This window comes from Nansenia antarctica (genome assembly GCF_963989245.1).
Source record: "Nansenia antarctica genome assembly, chromosome: 2".
Classification (NCBI taxonomy): Eukaryota; Metazoa; Chordata; class Actinopteri; order Argentiniformes; family Microstomatidae; genus Nansenia; species Nansenia antarctica.
In genome coordinates this window covers 2358810-2366309 of record NC_137675.1, presented here as the reverse complement: position 1 = coordinate 2366309, position 7500 = coordinate 2358810, and the positions used below count along the sequence as shown (strand labels likewise).

The 7500-nt window shown below is 42.7% G+C and overlaps 1 pseudogene across 1 annotated transcript in view; it reads left to right on the top strand.

Annotated features, from left to right (window-relative positions):
• Positions 1–7500, top strand: part of LOC308151801 (solute carrier family 12 member 7-like) — a 55601-nt pseudogene that overhangs the window by 30426 nt on the left and 17675 nt on the right. The window contains exons 16-17 of the transcript in view: positions 522–626; positions 1636–1804. The product of the transcript in view is annotated as a solute carrier family 12 member 7-like (transcript). The remainder of the gene's footprint in view (positions 1–521; positions 627–1635; positions 1805–7500) is intronic.

The window sequence follows — 7500 nt, the reverse complement described above, 5'->3', positions numbered from 1 at the left end:
TCTGTCTGACCTGTCAGTCTGTCTGTCCTGTCTGTCTGACCTGTCTGTCTGTCTGACCTGTCTGTCTGACCTGTCAGTCTGCCTGTCCTGTCTGTCCTGTCTGTCTGTCTGTCTGACCTGTCTGTCAGTTTGTCTGACCTGTCTGTCTGTCTGTCTGACCTGTCTGTCTGACCTGTCAGTCTGTCTGACCTGTCTGTCTGTCTGTCTGACCTGTCTGTCCTGTCTGTCTGTCTGACCTGTCAGTCTGTCTGACCTGTCTGTCTGTCTGTCTGACCTGTCAGTCTGTCTGACCTGTCTGTCCTGTCAGTCTGTCTGACCTGTCTGTCTGACCTGTCAGTCTGTCTGTCCTGTCTGTCTGTCTGACCTGTCTGTCTGTCTGACCTGTCTGTCTGACCTGTCTGTCTGTCTGACCTGTCTGTCCTGTCTGTCTGTCTGACCTGTCTGTCCTGTCTGTCCGTCTGACCTGTCTGTCTGTCCTGTCCGTCTGTCTGACCTGTCCGTCTCCTCTCTCGTCCAATCAGAGCAGAGAAGGAGTGGGGTGACGGCATCAGGGGGCTGTCCCTCAACGCGGCGCGCTACGCTCTGATTCGTCTAGAGGACGCGGCCACACACACCAAGAACTGGAGGTGAGCAGTGGTGTGTGTGTGTGTGTGTGTGTGTGAGAGTGTGTGTGTGTGTGTGTGTGTGTGTGTGTGTGTGTGTGTGTGTGTGTGTGTGTGTGTGTGTGTGTGCGTGCGTGCGTGCGTGCGTGCGTGTGCGCGCGAGTGCGTGTGCGTGTGCGCGTGCGTGAGTGTGTGTGTGTTTATGTGTGCTGGCTGTTGGACTGAGGTCACAGTGCCATGATAAGATAGTGTGTTAGTCTGTCTCTGATGTCTGCTAGTTACCTTCTATGTCAATGAACTTTATAACTGAGAACACTCCTAACAACACTCCTAAGAACACTCCTATGGTAAATGATAAATGGTAAATGGACTGCACTTACTGCACGCTTTACAACGGCCTCTCATTCACCCATTCACACGCACATTCACACACCAATGGCGGCAAGCTACCATGCAAGGCGCCAGCCCGCTCATAATATAATTAATGGGTAAAAGACATTGATAGAAGTGTTCGTGTTAAACTTTAATCATAACTGCTGCAAAACAAGAAGGTTTTTAGCTTAGATTTAAATATGTTTAGGGTTTGGGCCTGTTTGATTTCTTCGGGGAGTTTGTTCCAGGAGCATGCAGCAGCGTGACTGAAAGCTGCTGCGCCGTGTTTTGTTTTCACTCTTGGAATGATTAGCTGATTAGTCTCAGCTTTTAATTTGATTAGAATAGAAGAACTATTTTCATTGACACACTTTGGATATTCTTATATTTGATTGACACGTTTATGTCAATCACCTATGTGAATCTAATGTCATTGTCCCAACCATAAGGCAACATTAACACTCTCTCTCCTCTCTCCTCCTCCCATCTTCTCTCCCTCCCCTCACCTCTCACCTCTCCTCTCCTCTCCCCTCCTTCTCACCTCTCCCCTCCCCTCTCCCCTCTCCCTCCTCTCTCCCTCTCCCCTCTCCCCTCTCCCCCCCCCCCCCCTCCCCTCCCTCCCCCCTCTCCTCCCCCCCCCCCCCCCCCCCCCCCCCTCCAGACCCCAGCTGCTGGTGCTGTTGAAGCTGGACAGTGACCTGGGGGTGAAGCACCCCCGCCTGCTGTCCTTCACCACCCAGCTGAAGGCAGGGAAGGGCCTGACCATCGTCAGCTCCGTGCTGGAGGGAACCTACATGACCAGGGGGGGGGAGGCCAAGACCTCCGAACAGGTGAGGTGAGGGGGGGGGGACAGGTGGGACCAGGGAGGGAGGGGGGTGGGCTGTCTGTCTGTCTGTGTGTGTGTGTGTGTGTGTGTGTGTGTGTGTGTGTGTGTGTGTGTGTGTGTGTGTGTGTGTGTGTGTGTGTGTGTGTGTGGCAGGCACAGGAGGTGTGTTGCACCGGGCCAGCCAGCTGGTGTGTGGGTGGTTTCCCTGGTGTGGAGGCTGCAGGGTGTGTTCACCCTCCTGTAGCAGAGTTCTCCATTCACACACAGAGACTCTGCTGCCCCCTGCTGGGCCACCAGAGCAGCGCAGCAGACACATTAATGGATTTGTTTAATGGACGACTGCTCTTCATTAACATAGAGGATCTGACTGGGAGTTAATCTAGTGGGTAGCTGTACACCTCTCTCTCTCTGTCTATCTCTCTCTCTCTCTGTCTATCTCTCTCTCTGTCTCTCTCTCTCTCCATCTCTATGGAGGACCAAGTCTGACAAAATTAACAATAAATATATAGACACATAAATGAATGTATGAACAAATACACATACAAATACACACAGTATACCGCAATACATTTCTATATGTATTTATTCTTTTCCACATTCATTCTTTCTTTTCCACATTCATTCTTTCTTTTCCACATTCATTCTTTCTTTTCCACATTCATTCTTTCATTCTTTCTTTTCCACATTCATTCTTTCTTTTCCACATTCATTCTTTCTTTTCCACATTCATTCTTTCTTTTCCACTTTATCAGTAATGTATGCAAATATATGGGGGCGTATCTTGCATGTTGTCCACGCCCCTACGCATTTTCATTGGTTGATACCACGCGTGACGTATGAAAGCAGCGACACTGTTATTACCACAGACGGGTAAGAGAGTCTATAGCCCTGTTCTCTCACAGCGTCTTTCTCCCTATAATTTCCATGGAATATCAGCACTGTATGGGAGAACTTGGTGATAACCACAATACCAGTTGACTCAATAACGCTCCGTGCACACCGCGGACCGTAACCCACCGTTCTGGCGCAACCTGGTGGGATGGACTTGACGTACTTCAATGTGCGATGCAGATGCAAAGCTCTACTCGTGTTGCTAGCGAAGTTTCCCACAGAAGTGGGGGAAAAAACGTCAGATCAGATATATAAACGGGTTATTTTGATAAACTGGACACATTTTGTGAATATATATGGTTTCTTTCTCGCCTGAAAACATATAAAAACGTCATAAAATGACATATTAACACTTGTAGAGCCAAATTACAGATTGTAGCCAATGGCGGCCAAAATTGAGGATTTAAAATCTGAGGCGAGAGCTGAGGGCTTCATCACGTCTCGCGCAGTATCAACCAATGAAAATGCGCAGGGGCGTGGACAACATGCTGCATACATTACTGATAATGCATACATTACTGATAATGCATACATTACTGATAATGCATACATTACTGATAAAGCGAAAGACAATGTTGTTTTCACCTAGCTATTCACATAGAATAGTTTGTCTTTGTCATTGTCAGATGTGTATGCAAATATAGGGGCGTATCTTGGACGCACTCTACGCATTTTCATTGGTTGATACTGCGCGTGACGTGGTAAAGCACTCAGCCAAGATCCAGGTACTAACACGGCCCAACCCTGCTTAGCTTCCAAGGTCGGACGAGATCGGGCGTATTCAGGCTAGTATGGCCGTGTACCATGACCCAAAGCATCCATAATACACAGCCTGGAACATTGTTGTTGATGTAACTTTATTAAATATGCGGGATAAAGCACTCTATTTGTGGGTAGAATATGCACAAGGTGTCCTGGATGAAGGGAGAAGTGTGTTTCAATGAATTCTAACTTTATTGGGGGCATATGGCACTCTATATGGGGCTAAAAAGTGAATTGGAACTGCTGCTCTCAGTCGATGTAGGCCTCCATAAATGGCTAGACGCTGCACTCTTGTGGGTGAAAATGGTAGTGACAGCCCAGCACAGCAAACCATCGATAAGACCCAGCCTGGAACTTTGTCAATGATGTAACTTTATTAAATATGCGGGATAAAGCACTCTATTTGTGGGTAGAAAATGCACAAGGTGTCCTGCTTGAAGGGAGAAGTGTTTTTTCAATGAATTCTAACTTTATTGGGGGCATATGGCACTCTATATTGGGGTAAAAAGTGAATTGGAACTGCTGCTCTCAGTCGATGTAGGCCTCCATAAATGGCTAGACGCTGCACTCTTGTGGGTGAAAATGGTAGTGACAGCCCAGCACAGCAAACCATCGATAAGACCCAGCCTGGAACGTTGTCAATGATGTAACTTTATTAAATATGCGGGATAAAGCACTCTATTTGTGGGTAGAAAATGCACAAGGTGTCCAGCTTGAAGGGAGAAGTGTTTTTTCAATGAATTCTAACTTTATTGGGGGCATATGGCACTCTATATTGGGGTAAAAAGTGAATTGGAACTGCTGCTCTCAGTCGATGTAGGCCTCCATAAATGGCTAGACGCTGCACTCTTGTGGGTGAAAATGGTAGTGACAGCCCAGCACAGCAAACCATCGATAAGACCCAGTCTGGAACTTTGTCAATGATGTAACTTTATTAAATATGCGGGATAAAGCACTCTATTTGTGGGTAGAATATGCACAAGGTGTCCTGGATGAAGGGAGAAGTGTGTTTCAAAAGAGTACCTGAACATTTCATTACCATCTGGGTGGGCAAATTCTAGATGTGATTTTTTTATTCCTATACATCCCTAGAAAAGTCTGGGGAAATGCCTATTTTAAGTAGATAATGTATAATTTGTATATTTAAACTTAAAAATTCTGAAAACAATTACTAAGTAGCTAAGTAAGCAATCTAGCTGACTATGACTGGAAACGAAGTACTATCCAGTTAGAATTATAGAAGATCTAGTTGTGTTTTCCTGCTGGTCTCGCTGCCTGGGTTTGAACAGACTTGTGGTGACTAAAAATGGCTTTAAAAAATGCCTTTCCACCCAAGAATATATATATATATATATGCCATATATATGCGATATATCATACCTCCACTATGATTCATATGCCCTAACCCTTTTTTTAATTTTAAAAACATGCTATGTGGAATGGAGTGTCTGCTCTCGGCTGAGGGCTTCATCACGTCTCGCGCAGTATCAACCAATGAAAATGCGCAGGGGCGTGGACAACATGCTGCATACATTACTGATAATGCATACATTACTGATAATGCATACATTACTGATAAAGCGAAAGACAATGTTGTTTTCACCTACCTATTCACATAGAATAGTTTGTCTTTGTCATTGTCAGATGTGTATGCAAATATAGGGGCGTATCTTGGACGCACTCTACGCATTTTCATTGGTTGATACTGCGCGTGACGTGGTAAAGCACTCAGCCAAGATTACCTGAACATTTCATTACCATCTGGGTGGGCAAATTCTAGATGTGATTTTTTTATTCCTATACATCCCTAGAAAAGTCTGGGAAAATGCCTATTTTAAGTAGATAATGTATAATTTGTATATTTAAACTTAAAAATTCTGAAAACAATAAATGTACCCATCCATGGGTTTAGGGTTAGGGTTAGGGTTATACATTATATATAATTTGTATTGTAATCTGTAAAATATACAGACTTTTCCAGAATAGAAATCTAATCAGTAAAAACTAATCTAAAACTAATCTAAGCAAGCCTTTAGAATATGGATAATAACACATACAATACATACAAATCTTACTTACTCCTCTTACTGTAGGCTATTGTCTTTATATAATGTGTGCATATAATGCACTTTGAATTGCCCTTGTCGTATGAAATGTGCTATACAAATAAACTTGCCTTGCCTAAACCCTTTTGGAAGGTTTTGTTTATGTCCAGGTTTCACACATCTCTGTAGTTACATGTTCAGTGAGTGAGTCTAGTTGCTGGTGACCGCTAGGACCATAGGCAGATGCCTTGTTGGTAAGTAATTTGTTCAAAGCAAAAAAACAAATAAAGTGTGTGTTTACCCCCTCAAATAAATTAACTTAGCCCCAGTCAGATCCATATTTAGAGGTAAGTTACCTCAGGTAACTTTAGCTAGCAAGCTAGTTTAGAGTTAGTGGTAATGTTTATCTAGCTAGTTACTAAGCATCCTTATTACATTTATTTTGAACTTATATTCTCAATTGACTTTCACATTGATCTAATTACAGTTTTTCCCAATTGCTAATACACAAAAGCCAATTCTCTAAACCAAATGACCAGTTCTCTAAACACATTTAATAAAACTAGCTCCCATTTGCCAAAACCATAAACACATATCACATGAAGACACAATTCACAAAACACAATCCTCCTTTTCTCATAAGTCTAAACACATTTTGTCTTGCTAAAACACAAGTTGCAAAAAACTCTGCTCAAAATGTCAAATTCTCAAATTAAAGCTCATGTGATGCAAAATGCTTGCCACAGTCAGCAAAATGTGAACACAATGAACACACCTGGCTTCATTCATTAAACATAACGACTCAAAATTTAAGACACTTGTTGCAAATGATTGTGGTGTGTGTGTGTGTGTGTGTGTGTGTGTGTGTGTGTGTGTGTGTGTATAGTTGTGTGTGTGTGTGTGTATAGTTCCATAAATAAATAAAAAAAACATCACACCCTGAACATTGTTTTCAGTGAGTATTGTTGTGTGTAATGGATCCTCTGTAGTGTTTGCATTGAGTTGTGATACAGTACAGTAGTGTACATGTTACGGTACATGTGGGAATACAGTACATGTGGGAAAACTAGGGTTAGGGTTAGGTGCTAGGGTGCTAGGGTTAAGGTTAGGGTTAGGATTAGGGGTAGGGTTAGGGTTAAGGTTAGGGTTAGACATGCCAGCATGTACCAAGTCACCCTAGCACCTAACCCTAACCCTAGTTTTCCCACATGTACCATATTCCCACATGTACCGTAACATACATACTGTATTTTCTGTAGATTTACATATTGTTCATATGAAACACACACACACATCTATGAATGCCCAATACTCTACAGTGATATATTCTGAGAACAGATACTGTAGGCTTCTAAAAATGTGCTTTGGCAGTTGTGAAAAAAAAGAACATTCTCACACACTGAACATTGTGTTTTCAGTTGTTTTGTTGTAGTCTGTAATGATGCATATAGTGTTTACATTTTTGCAGGCTTTGAGCAGCTGTTTTGGTGTGAAAGTTTGAGTTTTGAAGAGAGAAGGTGTGGTTTTGCTTATGTAGCTTTAGAAAAGTGTGTTGTGTTTAGAGTTTTGGGAAAATGGAGGGAAGTTTTGTGAAATGTGTTTTAGCAATTGAGAAAAACTGTATAATCAAAGCTGTAAAGAAAATACAGGTGATGAACAAGAATAGAAATGAAAGAACCAAACTAAGATTGTTTTCGCCAATAGCTATGAAATACATCTCTTAAAAATGTCTGCAAATGCTGAATCACAAAACACGGACGGAATGTACACTGTTTTCACTGTCACTGTCGAAATACAGTATTATGTCTGAAAAATCTCAAATAATTCTGAAATAACACTGGCTACAATTGTATGTGCATGGGTATGCCTGTCTACACAACACATGAAGCACAGAATGTGACAGTGTGTGTACCTCAAATGTACTTTTTGAAGTTGCTGCATACTTTCTGTACAGAGCAAGAACATTAAGAAATGGTCACATCTAATGTCTTCCCTGGCAATG